Source organism: Callithrix jacchus, chromosome 17 (assembly GCF_049354715.1).
Source record: "Callithrix jacchus isolate 240 chromosome 17, calJac240_pri, whole genome shotgun sequence".
Classification (NCBI taxonomy): Eukaryota; Metazoa; Chordata; class Mammalia; order Primates; family Cebidae; genus Callithrix; species Callithrix jacchus.
The window spans coordinates 82,033,480-82,055,077 of NC_133518.1; positions in this window are offsets into that span (position 1 = coordinate 82,033,480).

Consider the following 21,598-nt stretch of genomic DNA (forward strand, 5'->3'; position numbering starts at 1 on the left):
TGGGGTACCTAGATAATATTTAGATTTTTTCTCTTCTGGTAAAATTAGAATTTCTGTATTTTACATGATAGAGCATACTGAGTTGGTGTATATACTACAAAACAGAGTAGAACAAAGCAATGTATATTTTTCTGACAGGTTATGTTCAGAGCAATTTTGCTTTAACATTTGGGTGCTAGATAATATTTGGATTTTTTTTGATTGGCTTAAATATTGAATTTCTGAATTTTACATGAGGGAGCATATGGAGTTGGTGTATATACTCCAAAAAAACTAGAATAGGGCATTGTATATTTTTTCTGGTAGATTATATTCAGAGCAGTTTTGTTTTAAATATTGGGGTGCCTATATAACATTTGTATTTATTTCAATTCACGTAAAATTAGAATTTTGGTATTTTACATGAGAGAGCATATTGAGTTGGTGTATATACTTTAAAACAGAGTAGAGATTGGCATTATATATTTTCTTTAACAGATTGTATTCAGAGCCATTTTCTTTTAACTTTGGGGTGCCTAGATACTATTTAGATTTTATTCGATTCATGTAAAATTAGAATGTCGTTATTTTACATGAGAGAGCATACTGAGTTGGTGTATATACTCAAAAACAAAGTAGAATAAGGCATTGTATGCTTTTTCTAACAGACTATTCAGAGCCATTTTCTTTTAACTTTGGGGTGCCTAGATATTATTTAGATTTTTTTCGATTCGCGTTAAATTAGAATTTTGCTATTTTGCATGAGAGATCATATGGAGTTGGTGTATATACTCCAAAACAGAGTAGAATAGGGCATTGTATATTTTTACTGGCAGATTATATTCAGAGCAGTTTTGTTTTTATCCTTGGGGTGCCTAGATAACCTTTAGATTTTTTTCGATTCACGTAAAATTAGAATTTCGGTATTTTACATAAGAGAGCATATTGAGTTGGTGTATATAATCAAAAACAGAGTAGAAATGGGCATTATATAATTTTCCTAAAAGACTGTATTCAGAGCCATTTTATTTTAACTTTAGGGCGCCTAGATATTATTTAGAATTTTTTCCATTCACGTAAAATTTGAATTTCGGTATTTTACATGAGAGAGCATAGTCAGTTGGAGTATATACTCCAAAACAGAGTAGAATAAGACATTGTATATTTTTTCTAACAGACTATATTCAGAGCCATTTTCTTTTAACTTCGGGGCGCTTACATATTATTTAGATTTTTTTCGATTTGCGTAAAATTAGAGTTTCGGTATTTTACATGAGAGAGCATATTGAGTTGGTGTATATACTCGAGAAAAGTGTAGAAAATGGCATTGTATATTTTCTCTGACAGATTATATTCACAGCAATTTTGCTCTTAACATTGGGGTGCCTAGATAATATGTAGATTTTTTTCCATTCGTTTAAATATAGAATTTCTGTATTTTACATGAGAGAGCATATGGAGTTGGTGTATATATTCCAAAAGAGAGTATAATATGGCATTGTATATTTTTTCTGACAGATTATATTCAGAGAAATTTTGGTTTTATCATTGGGGTGCTTGGAACATAATTTGTTTATTTTCCATTGATGTAAATTTAAAATTTCTGTATTTTACATGAGAGAGCATACTGAGTTGGTGTATGTACTCCAAAAGAGTAGAATAAGGCATTGTATATTTTTTCTAACATACGATATTCAGTGTCATTTTCTTTTAACTTTGGGGAGTCTAGATATTATTTAGATCTTTTTCGATTCGTGTAAAACGAGAATTTCGGTATTTTACATGAGAGAGCATACTGAGTTGGTGTATATACCCTAAAACAGAGTAGAATACGGCATTGTATATTTTCTCTGACAGGTTATATTAAGAGCAATTTTGTTTTCAACATTGGGGTGCTTAGATAATATTTAGATTTTTTCGATTCGGGTAAAACTAAATTTACTGTATTTTACAGGAGAGCGCATGTTGAGTTGGTGTATATACTACAAAACAGAGTAGAAAAGGGCATTGTATATTTTTTCTGACAAATTTTATTCAGAGCAATTTTGTTTTTAACATTGGGGTGCCTAGATAATATTTAGATTTTTTTTGATTCACTTAAATATAGAATTTCTGTATTTTACATGAGGAAGCATATGGAGTTGGTGTATATACTCCAAAACAGGGTAGAATAGGGCATTGTATATTTTTTATGACAGATTATATTCAGAGCAATTTTGTTTATATCATTGGGTTTCCTAGATAATATTTAGATTATTTCAATTCGGGTAAAATTAGAATTTCTGTATTTTACATGAGAGAGCATACTGAGGTGGTGTATATACTCCAAAACACAGTAGAATAGTGCATTGTATATATTTTCTGACAGATTATATTCAGAGCAATTTTGTTTTTAACATTGGGGGCCTAGATGATATTTACCTTTTTTTTTATTCACGTAAAATTATAATTTCTGTATTTTACATGAGAGAGCATACTGAGTTGGTGTACATACTCCAAAATAGAGTAGAATAAGGCATTGTATTTTTTTTCTAAAAGACTATATTCAGAGCCATTTTCTTTTAACTTTGGGGTGCCTAGATATTATTTAGATCATTTTCGATTCGTGTAAAATTATAATTTCGGTATTTTATATGAGAGAGCATATTGAGTTTGTGTATATACTCCAAAACAGAGTATAAAAGGGCATTGTATATTTTTTCTGACAGGTTATATTTGGAGCAATTTTTCTTTTAACATTGGAGGGCCTAGATCATATTTAGATTTTTTTCGATTCGGTTAAATATAGAATTTCTGATTTTACATGAGAGAGTATATGGAGTTGGTGTATATACTCCAAAACAGAGTAGAAAAAAGCATTGTATATTTTCTCTGACAGATTATATTTAGAGCTATTTTGCTTTTAACATTTGGGTGCCAAGATTATATTTAGATTTTTTCGATTCGCTTAAATACAGAATTTCTGTATTTTACATGAAAAAGCATATGGAGTTGGTGTATATACTCCAAAAAAAAAGTAGAATAGGGCCTTGTATATTTTTTCTGACAGATTATTTTCAGAGCAATTTTCCTTTTAACATTGGGGTGCCTAGATAATATATAGATTTATTTTGATTCACGTAAAATTAGAATTTCGGTATTTTACATGAGAGCATAATTAGTTGGTGTATATACTCCAAAACAGAGTAGAATAAGGCATTGTATATTTTTTCTAACAGACTATATTCAGAGCCATTTTCTTTTAACCTTGGGGCGCCTAGATATTATTTAGATATTTTTCGATTCATTTAAAATAAAAATTTCAGTATTTTACATGAAAGAGCATACTGAGTTGGTGTATATACCCCAAAAGAGAATAGAATACGGCATTGTATATGTTTTCTGACAGATTATATTCAGAGCAATTTTTCTTTTAACATTGGGGTGCGTAAATAATATTTAGATTTATTTCGATTCGCTTAAATATAGAATTTCTGTATTTTACATAAGAGAGTATATGGAGTTTGTGTATATACTCCAAAACAGAGTAGAATAGGGCATTGTATATTTTTTCTGACAGATTATATTCAGAGCAATTTTGTTTTTAACATTGGTGTGCCTAGATAATATTTAGATTATTTTCGTTTCACATATAATTAGAATTTCTGTATTTTACATGAGGGAGCATATGGAGTTGGTGTATATATTCTAAAACAGAGTAGAATTAAACATTGTATTATTTTCTGGCAGATTCTATTCATAGTAATTTTGTTTTTAATATTGTGGTGCCTAGATAATATTTAGATTTTTTCGATTCGGGTAGGATTAAAATTTCTGTATTTTAGATGATAGAGCATACTGAGTTTGTTTATGTACTCCAAAACAGAATAGAATAAGGCATTGTATATTTTTTCTAACAGACTGTATTCAGAGCCATTTTATTTTGAGTTTCAGGCGCCTAGATAATATTTAGATTATTTTCGATTCACGTAAAATCAGAGTTCAGGTAATTTACATGAGAGAGCATACTGAGTTGGTGTATATCCTCCAAAACAGATTAGATTAAGGCATTGTATATTTTTTCTAACAGACTATATACAGAGCCATTTTGTTTTAACTTTGGGGCGCCTAGATATTATTTAGAGTTTTTTGAATTCACGTAAATTTAGAATTTCGGTATTTTACATGAGAGAGCATACTGAGTTGGTGTATCTACTCCAAAACACTGTAGAATAAGGCATTGTCTATTTTTTCTAACAGACTCTATTTAGAGCCATTTTCTTTTAACTTTCGGGCACCTACATATTATATAGATTTATTTAGATTCGCGTAAAATTAGAATTTCGGTATTTTACATTAGAGAGCATATTGAGTTTGTGTATATATTAAAAAACAATGTAGAAAAGGGCATTGTATATTTTCTCTTACAGACCATTTTCAGCGCAATTTTGTTTTTAACATTGGGGTGCCTAGATAATATTTAGATATTGTCAATTCGTCTAAAATTAGAATTTCTGTATGTTACATGGGAGAGCATATTGAGTTGGTGTATATACTACAACACAGAGTACGAACGGGCACTGTATATTTTTTCTGACAGATTAAATTCAGAGAAATTTTGCTTTTAACATTGGGGTGCTTAGGTAATATTTAGATTTTTTTCGATTCACGTAAAATTAGAATTTCGGTATTTTACATGAGAGAGCATACTGAGTTGGTGTCTATACTCCAAAACAGAGTAGAATAGGGCATTGCATATTTTCTCTAACATATTATATTCAGAGCAATTTTGTTTTTAACATTGGGGTGCCTAGATAATATTTAGATTTTTTTCGATTCACGTAAAATTTGAATTTCGGTATTTTACATGAAAGAGCACACTGAGTTGTTTTATATACTCCAAAACAGGGTAGAATAGGGCATTGTATATTTTTTCTGAAAGATTATATTCAGAGCAATATTGCTGTTAACATTAGGGAGCCTAGATAATATTTAGATTTTTTGCAAATCACTTAAAATTAGAATTTCGGTATTTTACATGAGAGAGGATACTGAGTTGGTGTATATACTTTAAAACAGAGTAGAATACGGCATTTTATATTTTGTCTAACAGACTATAGTCAGAGCCATTTTCTTTTAACTTTAGGGTGCCTAGATATTATTTAGATTCTTTCGATTCACGTAAAATTTTAATTTCGGTATTTGAAATGGCAGAGCATATTAAGTTGGTGTATATACTCCAAAACAGAGTAGAAAAGTGCATTGTATATTTATTTTGACAGATTATATTCAGAGAAATTTTGCTTTTAAGATTGGGGAGCCTAAATAATATTTAGATTTTTTTGATTCGCTTTAATATAGAATTTGATTATTTTACATGAGAGAGCATACTAAGTTGTGTTATATACTCCAAAACAAAGTATAATAAGGCATTGTATATTTTTTCTAACAGACTATATTTGGAGCCATTTTCTTTTAACTTTGTGGTGCCTAGATAATATTTACATTGTTTTCGATTCGCTTAAATATAGAATTTCTGTATTTTACATCAGAGAGCACATGGAGTTGGTGTATATACTCCAAAACAAAGTAGAATAGGGCATATTATATTTTTCTCTGATAGATTATATTCAGAAAAATTTTGTTTTTTATATTGGGGTGCCTAGATAATATTCAGATTTTTATCAATTCGCTTCTATATAGAATTTCGGTATTTTACATGAGAGAGCATACTGAGTTGGTGTATATACTCTAAAACAGCGTAGAATAAGGCATTGTATATTTATTCTGACAGACTATGTTCAGAGCTATTTTTATTTATCTTTGGAGTGCCTAGATATTATATAGATTTTTTTCGATTCACGTAAAATTTGAATTTCGGTATTTTGCATGAGAGAGCATATTGAGTTGGTGTATATACGCCAAAAAAGAGTAGAAATGGGCATTGTATATTTTTTCTGACAGATTATTTTTAGAGCAACTTTCCTTTTAACATTCGGTTGCCTAGATAATATTTAGATTTATTTCAATTCATGTAAAATTAGAATTTTGTTATTTTACATGAGAGAGCATACTGAGTTAGTGTATATACTACAAAAAAGGGTAGAATAAGCCATTTTATATTTTTTCTAACAGAGTATATTCAGAGCCATTTTTTTTAACTTCGGGGTGCCTAGATATTATTTAGATTTTCTTCGATTCACATAAAATTAGAATTTCGATATTTTACATCAAAGAGCATATTGGGTTGGTGTATATACTCCAAAACAGAGTAGAATATGGCATTGTATATTTTTTCTGACAGATTATATTCAGAGCATTTTTGCTTTTAACATTGGAATGCTTAGATAATATTTACATTCTTTTCGATTTGGTTAAATATAGAATTTCTGTATTTTACATGAGAGAGCATATTGAGTGGGTGTATATACTCCAAGAAAAAGTAGAATAGGGCATTGTATATTTTTTCTGGCAGATTATATTCAGAGCAATTTTGTTTTTAACCTTGGGGTGCCTACACAATATTTAGAGTTTTTTCGATTCACGTAAACTTAGAATTTCGGTATTTTTTTTGAGAGAGCATACTGAGTTTGTGTATATACCCCAAAACAAAGTAGTATGAGGCATTGTATATTTTTTTAACAGAGTATATTCAGAGCCATTTTCTTATAACTCTGGGGCGCCTAGATAATATTTAGATTTTTTTCGATTCGCAAAAAATAAGAATTTCGGTATTTTACATGAGAGAGCATATTGAGTTCGTGTATATACTAAAAAACAGAGTAGAAAAGGGCACTGTATATTTTTTATGATAGATTTTTTTTGATAGATTATATTCAGAGCAATTTTGCTTTTAACACTGGGGTGCCTAGATAATATTAAATTTTTTTATTCGCTTAAATATAGAATTTCTGTATTTTACATGAGAGAGCATATGGAGTTGGTGTTTATACTCCAAAACAGAGTAGAATACTACATTGTGTATTTTGTTCTGACAGATTATATTCATAGCAATTTTGTTTATAACATTGGAATGACTAGATAATATTTACATTTTTTTCGATTCATGTAAAATTAGAATTTCGGTATTTTACATGAGAGAGCATACTGAGTTGGTGTATATACTCCAAAAAAAGTAGAAGAAGGTATTGTATATTTTTTCTAACAGACTATATTAAGAGCCATTTTCTTTTAACTCTGGAGTGCCTATATAATATTTAGATTTTTTTAGATTCGCGTAAAAGTAGAATTTCGGTATTTTACATGAGAGAGCATATTGAGTTGGAGTATATACGAAAAAACAGAGTAGAAAAAAGCACCGTATATTTTTTCTGACAGATTATATTCAGAGCAATTTTGCTTTTATCATTGGTGTGCCTAGATAATATTTAGATTTTATTCGATTCGCGTAAAATTAAAATTTTAGTACTTTAAATGAGAGAGCATATTGAGTTTGTGTATATACTCCAAAACAGATTAGAAATGGGCATTGTATATTTTTTCTGACAGATTATTTTCAGAGCAATTTTGCTTTTAACATTCGGGTGCCTAGAAAATATTTAGATTAATTTTGATTAAGGTAAAATTAAAATTTCGTTATTTTACAGAAGAGCGCATACTGAGTTGGTGTATATAGTACAATAAAGAGTAGAATACAGCATTGTATATACTTTCTGACAGAATATATTCAGAACAATTTTGCTTTTAACATGGGAATGTCTAGATAATTTTTCATTTATTTTCGATTCGCTTAAATATAGAATTTCTGTATTTTACATGAGAGAGCAAAATGAGTTGGTGTATATACTCAAAAACAAAGTAGAATAGGGCAGTGTATATTTTTTCTGACAGATTATATTCAGAGATATTTTGTTTTTATCATTGGGGTGCCTAGATAGTATTTAGATTTTTTCGATTCGGTTAAAATTAGAATTTCTGTATGTTACATGAGAAAGCTTAATGAGTTGGTGTATATACTACAAAACAGAGTAGGAAAAGGCATTGTATATTTTTTCTGACAGATTATATTCAGAGACATTTTGTTTTTAACTTTGGGGTGCCTAGATAATATTTAGATTTTCTTTGATTTGCTTCAATATAGAATTTCTGTATTTTACATGAGAGAGCATATGGAGTTCGTGTATATACTCCAAAACAGAGTAGAATAGGACATTGTATATTATTTCTGACAGATTACATTCAGAGCAATTTTGTTTTTAACATTGGGGTGCCTAGATCATATTTACATTTTTTTCGATTCCCGTAATATTAGAATTTCGGTATTTTACATGATAGAGCCCACTGAGTAGTTTTATATACTCCAAAATAAAGTAGAATAAGGCATTGTTTATTTTCTCTAACAGACTATATTCAGAGCCATTTTCTTTTCATTTTGGGATCCCTAGATATTATTTAGATTTTTTTCGATTCGCGTAAAATTAGAATTTCCCTATTTTACTTGAGAGAGAATATTTAGTTGGTGTATATACTACAAAACAGAGTAGAATAAGGCATTGTATATTTCTTCTGCCAGGTTATATTCAGAGCAAGTTTGATTTTAACATTGGGGTGCCTAGATAATATTTATATTTTTTTCAATTTGGTTAAATATAGAATTTCTGTATTTTACGTGAGAGAGCATATGGAGTTGGTGTATACACTCTAAAATAGAGTAGAATGGGGCATTGTATATTTTTTTTAACAGATTATATTCAGAGCAATTTTGTTTTTAACATTGGTGTGCCTAGATAATATTTAGATTTTTTCGATTCATGTAATATTAGAATTTCAGTATTTTACATGAGAGAGCATATTGAGTGGGTTTATATAATCCAAAAAAGAGTATAAAAGGTGATTGTATAATTTTTCTGACAGATTATATTCAGAGCGATTTTACTTTTAACATTCGGGTGTGCCTAGATAATATTTAGATTATTTTCGATTCACGTAAAATTAGAATTTCGGTATTTTACATGGAAGAGCATACTGAGTTGGTGTATATACTCCAAAACAGTGTAGAATAAGGCATTGTATATTTTTTCTAACAGACTATATTCAGAGAAATTTCCTTTTAACTTTCGTGAGGCTAGATATTATTTTCATTTATTTTGATTCACGTAAAATTAAAATTTCTGTATTTTACATGAGAGAGCATATTGAGTTGGTGTATATACTACAAAACAGAGTAGAATAGAGCATTGTATATTTTTCCTGACAGATTATATTCAGAGCAATTGTGTTTTTAACATTGGGATGCCTAGATAATATTTAGATTCTTTTCGATTCGGGTATAATTAGAATTTCTGTATTTTACATGAGAGAGAATACTGAGTTGGTTTATATACTCCAAAACAGAGTAGAATAAGGCATTGTATATTTTTTCTAACAGACTATATTCAGAGCCATTTTCTTTTAATTTTGGGGTGCCTAGATATTATTTAGATTTTTTTCGATTTAAGTAAAATTAAAATTTCGTTATTTTACATGAGAGAGCATATTGAGTTGGTGTATATACTCCAAAACAAAGTAGAAAAGGGCATTGTATATTTTTTCTGACAGATTATATTCAAAGCAATTTTGCTTTTAACATTCTGGTGCCTAGATTATATTTAGATTTTTTTCGATTCACTTAAATATGTAATTTCTGTATTTTACATGAGAGAGCATATGTAGTTGATGTATATACTCCAAAACACAGTAGAATAAGGCATTGTATATTTCTTCTAACAGACTATATTCAGAGCCATGTTTTTTTAACTTTTGGGTGCCTAGATATTTTTTAGATTTTTTCGATTTGCGTAAAATTTTAATTTTGGTATTTTACATGAGAAACCATACTGTGTTGGTGTATATACTACAAAACAAAGTAGAAAAGGACATTGTATATTTTCTCTGACACTTTATATTCAGAGCAATTTTGATTTTAACATTTCGGTGCCTAGATAATAGTTAGATTTTTTTCGATTTGCTTAAATATTAAATTTCTGTATTTTACATGAGAGAGCATACTGAGTTTGTTTATATACTCCAAAACAAAGTAGTATAAGACATTGTATATTGTTTCTAATAGACTATATTTAGAGTCATTTTCTTTTAACTTTGGGGTGCCTAGATATTATTAAGATTCTTTTCGATTCGCGTAAAATTAGAATTTCTTTATTTCACATGAGAGAGCATACTGAGTTGGTGTATATACTCCAAAACAGAGTAGAATAAGGCATTGTATATTTTTTCTAACAGACTATATTAAGAGCCATTTTTTTTTAACTTTGGGGTGCCTAGATATTATATCGATTTTTTTCGATTCACGTAAAATTATAATTTCGGTATTTTACATGAGAGAGCACATTGAGTTGGTTTATGTACTACAAAACAGAGTAGAAAAGAGCATTGTATATTATTTCTGACAGATTATATTCAGAGCTATTTTACTTTTGACATTGGGGTACCTTGATAATATTTAGATTTTTTTCGATTTGCTTAAATATAGAATTTCTGTATTTTACAAGAGAGAGCATATGCAGTTGGGGTATACAATCCAAAACAGAGTAGAATAGGGCATTGTATATTTTTTCTGACAGATTATATTTAGAGAAATTTTGTTTTAAACATTGGGGTGCCTACATAATATTTAGATTTTTTCGATTTGGGTAAAATTATAAATTCTGTATTTTACCTGAGAGAGCATACTGAGTTGGTGTATATACTCCAAAACTGAGTAGAATAAGGCGTTGTATATTTTTTCTCACAAAGTATAGTCAGAGCCATTTTCTTTTAACTTTGGCGCACCTAGATATTATTTAGATATTTTTCGATTCGTGTAAAATTATAATTTCATTATTTTACATGAGAAAGCATATTGAGTTGGTGTATATACTAGAAAACAGAGTAGAAAGGGGCATTGTATATTTTTTCTGACAGATTATATTCAGAGAAATTTTGTTTTTAACATTGGGGTGCCTCGATAATATTCAGATATTTTCGATTCGCTTAAATATAGAATTTCTGTATTTTACATGAGAGAGCATACAGAGTTTGTGTATATACTCCAAAACAACGTAGATTAAGGCATTGTATATTTTTTCTAACAGACTATATTCAGAGCTATTTTCATTTAACTGTGGGGCACCTAGATATTATTTAGATTTTTTTCGATTCACGTAAATTCGAATTTCGGTATTTTGTATGAGAGAGCATATTGAGTTGGTTTGGATACTCCGAAACAACGTAGAATAGGGCATTGTATATTTTTTTCTGGCAGATTATATTCAGAACAATTTTCCTTTTAATATTGGGGTGACTAGATAATATTTAGATATTTCCCGATTCACGTAAATTAAAAATTTCGGTATTTTACATGAGAGAGCATATGGAGTTGGTCTATATACTGCAAAACAGAGTAGAAGAGGGCATTGTAAATTTTTTCTCACAGATTATTTTCAGAGCAAGTTTGTTTGTAACATTGTGTGCGGAGATAATATTTAGATTTTTTTGCATTCACGTAAAAATTGAATTTTGTTATTTTACATGAGAGAGCATAATGAGTTGGTGTATATACTCCAAAGCAAAGTAGAATAAGGCATTGTATATTTTTTCTAACAAACTATATCCAGAGCCATTTTCATTTAACTCAGGGGCGCCTAGATATAATTTAGATTTTTTTATTCGTGTAAAATTAGAATTTCGGTATTTTACATGAGAGAGCATATTGAGTGGGTTTATATACTCGAAAACAGAGTAAAATAGGGTATTCCATATTTTCTCTGACATATTATATTCAGAGCAATTTTTCTTTTAACATTGGGGTGCCTAGGTAATATTTAGATTTTTTTCGATTCACGTAATTTTTGAATTTCGGTATTTACATGAGAGAGCATACTGAGTTGGTTTATATACTCCATAACAAAGTAGAATAAGGCATTGTATATTTTTTCAAACAGAGTATATTCAGGGCCATTTTCTTTTAACTTTGGGGCGCCTAGATATTATTTAGATTTTCTTCGATTCATGTAAAATTAGAATTTGGTATTCTACATGAAACAGCATATTGGGTTGGTGTATATACTCCAAAACAGAGTAGAATAGGGCATTGTATATTTTTTCTGACAGAATATATTCAGAGTAATTTTGCTTTTAACATTGGGTTGCCTAGATAATATTTAGATTTTTTTCGATTCGCTGAAATATATAATTTCTGTATTTTACATGAGAAAGCATACTGAGTTTGTGTATATACTCCAAAACAGTGTAGAATAAGACATTCTATATTTATTCTAACAGACTATATTTAAAGCCATTTTCTTTTAACTTTGGGGCGCCTAGATATTCTTTAGATTTTTCTCGATTCACATAAAATTATAATTTCGGTATTTTACATGAGAGACCATACTGAGTTGGTGTATATACTCCAAAATAGCGTAGAATAAGGTATTGTATATTTTTTCTAACAGACTATATTCAGAGCCATTATCTTTTAACTTTGAGGCGCCTAGATATTATTTAGATTTTTCTCTATTTACATAAAATTAGAATTTTGGTATTTTACATGAGAGAGCATACTTAGTTGGTGTGCATATTCCAAAACAGTGTTGAATAAGGCATTGTATATTTTTTCTAAGACTATATTCAGAGTCATTTTCGTTTAACTTAGGGGCGCTTAGAAATTATTGAGATTTTTCTCCATTCACGTAAAATTATAATTTTGATATTTTACATGAGAGAGCATATTGAGTGGGTTTATATACTACAAAACAGGGTAGAATGCAACACTGTATAGTTTTTTCTGACAGATTATATTCAGAGCAATTTTGCTTTTAACATTGGAATGCCTCGATAATATTTAGATTTTTTTCGATTCAGTTAAATATAGAATTTTTGTATTTTACATGAGAGAGCATATGGGGTTGGTGTATATACTCCAAAACAGAGTGGAATATTGCATTATATATTTTGCTGACAGATTATATTCAGAGCAATTTTGTTTTTATCATTGGGGTGCCTAGATAATATTTAGATTATTTTCAATTTCCTTAAATATAGAATTTCTGTATTTTACATGAGAGAGCATATGTAGTTGGTGTATATACTCAGAAACAGAGTAGACAAAAGCATTGTATATTTTTTCTGACAGATTATATTCAGAGCAATTTTGCTTTTAATATTGGGGTGCCTAGATAATATTTAGATATTTCCCGATTCACGTAAATTAAGAATTTCGGTATTTTACATGAGAGAGCATATGGAGTTGGTCTATATACTGCAAAACGAAGTAGAGGAGGGCATTGTATATTTTTTCTCACAGATTATATTCAGAGCAATTTTGTTTGTAGCATTGTGTGCCTAGATAATATTTAGATTTTTTTGATTTGCTTAAATAAAGAATTTCTCTATTTTACATGAGAGAGCATATGGAGCTGGCGTATACACTACAAAACAGAGTAGAATGGGGCATTGTATATTTTTTTCTGACAGATTATATTCAGAGCAATTTTGTTTTTAACATTGGGGTGCCTCAATAATATTCTGATTTTATTCGATTCGCTTAAATATAGAATTTCTGTATTTTACATGAGAGAGCATACAGAGTTTGTGTATAAACTCCAAAACAACGTAGATTAAGGCATTGTATATTTTTTCTAACAGACTATACTCAGAGCTATTTTCATTTAACTGTGGGGCGCCTAGATATTATTTAGATTTTTTTCGATTCACGTAAAATTAGAATTTCGCTATTTTTTATGAGAGAGCATATTGAGTTGGTTTTGATACTCCGAAACAACGTAGAATAGGGCATTGTATATTTTTTCTGGCAGATTATATTCAGAGCAATTTTGCTTTTAATATTGGGGTGCCTAGATAATATTTAGATATTTCCCGATTCATGTAAATTAAGAATATCGGTATTTTACATGACAGAGCATATGGAGTTGGTCTGTATACTGCAAAACGAAGTAGAAGAGGGCATTGTATATTTTTTCTCACAGATTATATTCAGAGCAATTTTGTTTGTAGCATTGTGTGCCTAGATAATATTTAGATTTTTTTGCATTCACGTAAAATTTGAATTTCGGTATTTTACATGAGAGAGCATAATGAGTTGGTGTATATACTCCAAAACAGAGTAGAATAGGGCATTGTATATTTTTTCTTACAGATTATATTCAGAGCAATTTTGTTTTTAACATTGGGTTGCCTAAATAATATTTAGATTTCCTTCGATTCACGTAAAAGTAGAATTTCGTTATTTTACATGAGAGAGCGTACTAAGTTGTTGTATATACTCTAAAACAGAGTAGAAAAAAGCATTGTATATTTATTCTGACAGATTATATTCAGAGCAATTTTGCTTTTAACATTGGGGTGCCTAGATAATATTTAGATTTTTTTCGATTCGCTTAAATATATAATTTCTGTATTTAACATGAGAGAGCTTGTGGAGTTGAGGTATATACTCCAAAACAGAGTAGAATAAGGCATTGTGTATTTTTTCTAACAGACTATATTTAAAGCCATTTTGTTTTAACTTTGCGGCGCCTAGATATTATTTAGATTATTTTCGATTCGCGTAAAGTTAGAGTTTTGGTATTTTACATGAGAGAGCACACTGAGTTTGTGTATATACTCCAAAACAGAGTAGAATAAGGCATTGTATATTTTTACTACCAGACTATATTCAGAGCCATTTTCTTTTAACTTCGGGGAGCCTAGATATTATTTAGATTTTTACGATTTGCTTAAATATAGAATTTCTCTACTTAACATGAGAGAGCATATGGACTAGGTTTATATACTCCAAAACAAAGTAGAATACTGCATTGTGTATGTTTTTGACAGATTATATTCAGAGCAATTTTCTTTTTAACATTGGGGTGCCTAGATAATATTTAGATTTTTTTGATTCAGCTTAAATTGGAATTCCTGTATTTTACAAAAGAGAGCAAGTTGAGTTCGTATATATACTACAAAACAGAGTAGAAAAGCGCATTGTATATTTTTTCTGACAGTTTATATTCAGAGCAATATTTCCTTTAACATTGGGGTGCCTAGATAATATTTAGATTTTTTTCGATTTGCATAAATATAGAATTTCTCTATTTTACATGAGAGAGTATATGGTGTTGGTGTATATATTCAAAAGAGAGTAGAATAGGGAATTGTATATTTATTCTGACATAGTATATTCAGAGCAATTTTGCTTTTAACATTGGAGTGCCTAGATTATATTTACATTCTTTCGATTCACGTAAAATTAGAATTTCTGTATTTTACATGAGGGAGTATACTGAGTTGGTGTATATACTCCAAAACAGAGTAGATAAGGGCATTGTATATTTTTTCTGAAAGATTATATACACAGCAATATTGCTTTTAACATTGGTGTGCCTAGATAATATTTAGATTTTTTTCAATTCGCTTAAATATAGAATTTCTGTATTTTACATGAGAGAGCAATTGGAGTTGGTGTATATACTTCAAAACAGAGTAGCTTAAAACATTGTATATTTATTGTGACAGATTATATTCAGAGCAATTTTGTTTTTATCATTGGGTTGCCTACATAATATTTAGATTTTATCGATTCGGGTAAAATTAGAATTTCTGTATTTTACATGAGAGAGCATATTGTGTCTGTGTATATATTCCAATAAAAAGTAGAGAAGGGCATTGTATATTTTTTGTGACAGATTATATTCAGAGCAATTTTGCTTTTAACATTGGGGTGCCTAGATAATATTTCGATTTTTTTCGATTCAAGTAAAATTAGAATTTCGGTATTTTACATGAGACAGCATATTGAGTTGGTGTATATACTACAAAACAGAGTAGAAAAGGGCATTGTATATTTTTTCTGAGAGATTATATTCAGAGCCATTTTGTTTTTAACATTGTGGTGCCTAGATTATATTTACATTATTTCGTTTTGGGTAAAATTATAAATTTTTTTATTTTCCATGAGAGAGCGTATTGAGTTGGTGTGTATACTACAAAACGACGTAGAAAAGGGCATTGTATATATATTTTTAAAACATTATATTAAGAGCAATTTTGCTTTTAACATTGGGGTGCCTAGATAATATTTAGATTTTTTTTGATTCGCTTAAATATAGAATTTCTGTAATTTACATGAGACAGGATACTGAGTTGGTTTATATACTCCAAAACAGACAAGAATAAGGCATTGTGTATTTTTTCTAACAGACTATATTCAGAGCCATTTTCTTTTAACTTTGTTGCACCTAGTTATTATTTAGATTTTTTCAATTCGCGAAAAATTTGAATTTCGTTGTTTTACGTGAGAGAGCATATTGAGTGGGTGTATATACTACAAAACAGAGTAGAATAGAACATTGTATATTTTTTCTGACACCTTATATTCAGAGCTATTTTTATTTTAACATTGGAATGCCTAGATAATATTTAGGTGTTTTTCTATTCACGTAAAATTAGAATTTCGGTATTTTACATGAGACAGTACACTGAGTTGGTGTATATACTCCAAAACAGAGTAGAATAAGGCATTGTATATTTTTTCTAACAGAGTATATTCTGAACCATTTTCTATTAACTTTGGGGCGCCTAGATATTATTTAGATATTTTTAGATTCGCATAAAATTAGAATTTCTCTATTTTACATGAGAGAGTATATTGAGTTGGTGTATATACTACAAAACAGAGTAGAATAGGGCATTGTATATATTTTTCTGACAGATTATATTCAGATCAATTTTGTTTTTAACAGTGGGGTGCCTAGATAATATTCAGATTTTTTTGATTCACTTTAATATAGAATTTCTGTGTTTTACATGAGAGAGCATACTGAGTTGGTGTGTATACTCCAAAACAGCGTAGATTAAACATTGTACATTTTTTCTAACAGACTATATTCAGAGCTCTTTTCTTTTAACTTTGGGGCGCCTAGATATTATTTAGATTTTTTTCGATTCACGTAAAATTAGGATTTCGGTATTTTACCTGAGGTTGCATATTGAGGTGGTGTATATACTACAAAACAGAGTAGAAAAGGGCACTGTATATTTTTTATAACAGATTATATTCAGAGCAATTTTGCTTTTAACATTGGGATGCCTCGATAATATTTAGAATTTTGGATTTGCATAAGTATAGAATTTCTGTATTTTACATTAGAGAGCATATGGAGTTGGTGTATATACTCCAAAACAGAGTAGAATAGGGCATTGTATATTTTTTCTGACAGATTATATTCAGAGCAAGTTTGTTTTTAACATTGGGGTGCCTAGATAATATTTAGAATTTTTTCGATTCACGTGAAATTAGAATTTCATTATTTTACATGAGAGACCATAATGAGTTGGTTTATATACTCCAAAACAGAGTAGAATAAGGCATTGTATATTTTTTCTAAGAGACTATATCGAGAGCCATTTTCATTTAACTTAGGGGCACCTAGATATTATTTAGATTTCTTTCGATTGACGTATAATTACAATTTCGGTATTTTACATGAGAGAGCATATTGAGTTGGTGTATATACTCCAAAACCGAGTAGAAATGGGCATTGTATACTTTTTCTGATAGATTATTTTCATAGCAATATTTCTTTTAACATGCGGGTGCCTAGATAATATTTAGATTTATTTTGATTCACGTAATTTAGAATTTCTGTATTTTACATGAGAGAGCATACTTAGTTGGTGTATATACTCCAAAAAGAGTAAAATAAGGCATTGTATATTTTTTCTAACAGATAATATTCTGAGCCATTTTCTTTTCACATTGGGGCGCCTAGATATTATTTAGATTTTTTTCGATTTGCCTAATTTAGGATTTCCGTACTTTACATAAGAGACCATATTGAGTTGGTGTATATACTCCAAAACAGAGTAGAAAATGGAATTGTATGCAATATCTGACAGATTATATTCCGAGCAATTTTGCTTTTAACATTTGAATGCCTAGTTAATATTTAGATTCCTTTCGATTCACGTAAAATTAGAATTTCTGTATTTTACATAAGAGCATATTGAGTTGGTGTATAAACTACAAAACAGTAGAAAAGGGCACTGTATATTTTTTATGACAGATTATATTCAGAGCAATTTTGCTTTTAACATTGGGGTGCCTCGATAATATTTAGATTTTTTTCGATTCGCTTAAATGTAGAATTTCGGTATTTTAAATGAGAGAGCATATGGAGTTGGTGTATATACTCCAAAACAGAGTAGAATAGGGCATTGTATATTTTATCTGATAGATTATATTCAGAGCAATTTTGTTTTTAATATTGGGGTGCCAAGATAATATTTAGATTTTTTTCGATTCACGTAAAATTAGAATTTCGATATTTTACGTGAGAGAGCATACTGAGTTGGTGTATATACCTTGTATTTAGCGCAATTTTGGTTTCTACATTAGTGCGCCTAGTTAATATTACATCTTTTCAATTCACGTAATATTAGAATTTCGGTATTTTACTTGAGAGAGCATATTGAGTTTGTGTATATACTCAAAAACATAGTAGAAATGGGTATTATATATTTTATTTAACAAACTGTATTCAGAGCCATTGTGTTTTAACTTAGGGGTGCCTAGATATTATTTAGATTTTACTCGATTCGCGTAATATTTGAATTTCGGTATTTTAAATGAGAGAGCATACTGAGTTTGTGTATATACTCCAAAACAAGGTTGAATAAGGCATTGTATATTTTTTGTAACAGACTATATTCAGAGCCACTTTCTGTTAAATTTGGGGCAACTAGATATAATTTAGATTTTTTTCGATTCGCGTAAAATTTGAATTTTGGTATTTTACATGAGAGAGCATAATTAGTTGGTGTATATACTCCAAAACAGAGTAGAACAAGGCATTGTCGATTTTTTCTCACAGAGTATATTCAGAGCCATTTTCTTTTAACTTTGGCACACCTAGATATTATTTAGATTTTTTTGGGATTCACGTAAAATTAGAATTTTGGTATTTTACGTGAGAGAGCATATTGAGTCGGTGTATATACTACAAAACAGAGTAGAAAAAGGCATTGTATATTTTTTACGACAAATTATATTCAGAGAAATTTTGGTTTTAACATTGGGGTGCCTAGATAATATTTAGAGTTTTTTCGATACGCTTAAATATAGAATTTCTGTATTTTTCATAAGAGAGCATTCTGAGTTGGTGTATATACTCCAAAACAGCGTAGATTAAGGCATTGTATATTATTTTTTACAGACTATATTCAGAACAATTTTGCTTTTAACATTCGGGCGCCTAGATAATATTTAGATTTATTTTGATTCACGTAATTTACAATTTTTGTATTTTACATGAGAGACCATACAGAGTTGGTGTATATACTCCAAAACAGAGTAGAATAGGGCATTGTATATTTTTGCTGACAGATTATATTCAGAGCAGTTTTGTTTTTAACATTGGGGTGCCTAAATAATATTTAGATTTTTTTCAATTCACGTAAAATTAGAGTTTCGATATTTTACATGAGAGAGCATACTGAGTTGGTGTATATACTCCAAAACAGAGTAGAAATGGGCATTATATATTTTTTCTAACAGACTGTATTCAGATCCATTTTCTTTTAACTTTGGGGCGCCTAGATATTACTTAGATTTCATTCGATTCGTGTAAAATTTGAATTTCGGTATTTTACATGAGAGAGAATATTGAGTTGGTGTATATACTCCAAAACAAAGTAGAATAAGGAATTGTATATATTTTTTTAACAGATTATATTCAAAGCTATTTTCTTTTAAGTTTGAAGCTCCTAGATATAATTTAGATTATTTTCGAATTACGTAAAATTGGAATTTCGTTATTTTATATGAGAGAGCATATTGAGTTGGTGTATATCCTCCAAAACAGAGTAGAAAAGGGCATTGTATATATTTTATGACAGAGTATATTCAGAGCAATTTTGCTTTTAACATTCATGTGCATAGATAATATTTAGATTTTTTTCGATTCATGTAAATTGAGATTTTTGGTATTTTACATAAGAGAGCATACTGAGTTGGTTTATATACTCCAAAACAAAGTAGAATAAGGCATTGTCTATTTTTTTTAACAGATTGTATTTAGAGCCATTTCCTTATACCTTTGGTGCACCTAGATATTATATAGATTTCTTTCGATTCGCGTAAAATTAGAATTTCGGTATTTTACATTAAAAAGCACACTCAGTTGGTTTATATATTCCAAAAGAGACTAGAATAGGGCATTGTATATTTTATCTGACAGATTATATTCAGAACAGTTTTGTTTTCAACATTGGGGTGCCTAGATAATATTTAGATATTTTCTATTCGGGTAAAATTAGAATTTCTGTATTTTACATGAGAGAGCATATTGAGTTGGTTTATATACTCGAAAACAGAGTAGAAAACGGCATTGTATATTTTTTCTAACAAATTATATTCAGAGGAATTTTGCTTTTAACATTGGGGTGCCTAGATCATATTTAGATTTATTTCGATTTGCTTAAATATAGAATTTCTGTATTTTACATGAGAGAGAATACTGAGTTGGTGTATATACTTCAAAACCGCGTAGAATAAGGCATTGTATATTTTTTATAAAAGATTATATTCAGAGCCATTTTTGTTTAACTTTGGGACGCATAGATAATATTTAGATTTTTTTTGATTCATGTAAAATTAGAATTTCGGTATTTTACATGAGAGAGCATATTGGGTTGGTGTATATACTTTAAAACAGAGTAGAATAGGGCATTGTATATTATTTCTGACAGAATATATTCAGAAATATTTTTCTTTAAACATTGGGGTGCCTATATAATATTTTTGATTTTTTTCGATTGGCTTAAATATAGAATTTCTGTATTTTACATGAGAGAGTATACTGAGTTGGTGTATATATTCCAAAACAGAGTAGAATAAGGCATTGTATATTTATTCTAACATATTTTATTCAGAGCCATTTTTTTTTAACTTTGGGGCGCCGAGATATTATTTAGATTTTTCTCGATTCACATAAAAATAGAATTTCGGTATTTTACATGAGAGAGCATACTGAGCTTGTGTACATACTCCAAAACAGCGTAGAATAAGGCATTGTATGTTTTTTCTAACAGAGTATATTCAGAGCCATTTTCTTTTAATTTTGTAGCGCCTAGATATTACTTAGATTTTTTTCGATTCGCGTAAAATTAGAATTTCAGTATTTTACATGAGAGAGCATATTGAGTTGGTGTATATACTCCAAAAGAAAGTAGAAAAGGGCATTGTATATTTTCTCTGACAGATTATATTCAGAGCAATTTTGTTTTTAACATTGGGGTGCCTAGATAATATTTAGATTTTTTTCGATTCACTTATATATAGAATTTCTGTATTTTATATGAGAGAGCATATGCAGTTGGTGAATATACTCCAAAACAGAGTAGAATAGGGCATTGTATATTTTTACTGACAGATTATATTCAGAGCAATTTTGTTTTTATTATTGCAGTGCCTATATAATATTCAGATTTGTTTCAATTTGCTAAAATATAGAATTTCTGTATTTTACATGAGAGAGCACACTGAGTTGGTGTATATACTCAAAAACAAAGTAGAATAGGGCATTGTATATTTTTTCTGACAGATTATATTCAGAGCAATTTTTTTTTAACATTGGGGTGCCTA